At 64.7% G+C, this 295-nt stretch overlaps 1 protein-coding gene across 1 annotated transcript in view; it reads left to right on the top strand.

The window, feature by feature from the left end:
* The first annotated feature begins 8 nt into the window (after window positions 1-8).
* The window catches only part of LOC104849157 (40S ribosomal protein S2), a 48,090-nt gene continuing 47,803 nt past the window's right edge, over window positions 9-295 (top strand). The window contains 1 exon segment of the mRNA XM_033759801.1: window positions 9-276. The gene's annotated coding sequence lies outside the window, so the exon portion shown is untranslated.

Here is a 295-nt window from a genome sequence, read left to right as displayed (position 1 = left end):
AGGCCGCTGTGGCGAAAGACTATAATCCGGGCCGGGAGGGGGGGTGGCTACGGCTCCTCTTCCGTCTCCTCAGTGCGGGGAACATGTAGAGCCGGGGGGAGACCAGCCGAGAAGACAAATCGCTGCTTCTTCTTCCTCCTCCTCCTCCTTCTCCCACATAGAAACACTCACAAACACCCGACCAGGGCCCGAGCTACCGGGGGGGCATCGCCACGGGCCCGGGAACAAATCCTCCTGTCGGCGGGGGCGTCCCTCCCTGCGGCTTGGTGGTGTCGGGTGAGTCGGTACCGACGGA

Source organism: Fukomys damarensis, unplaced genomic scaffold (genome assembly GCF_012274545.1).
Source record: "Fukomys damarensis isolate Sample0158 unplaced genomic scaffold, DMR_v1.0_HiC HiC_scaffold_1, whole genome shotgun sequence".
Classification (NCBI taxonomy): Eukaryota; Metazoa; Chordata; class Mammalia; order Rodentia; family Bathyergidae; genus Fukomys; species Fukomys damarensis.
Note: the sequence above shows the minus strand (reverse complement) of the source record. Positions and strands in the feature narration are given on the sequence as shown.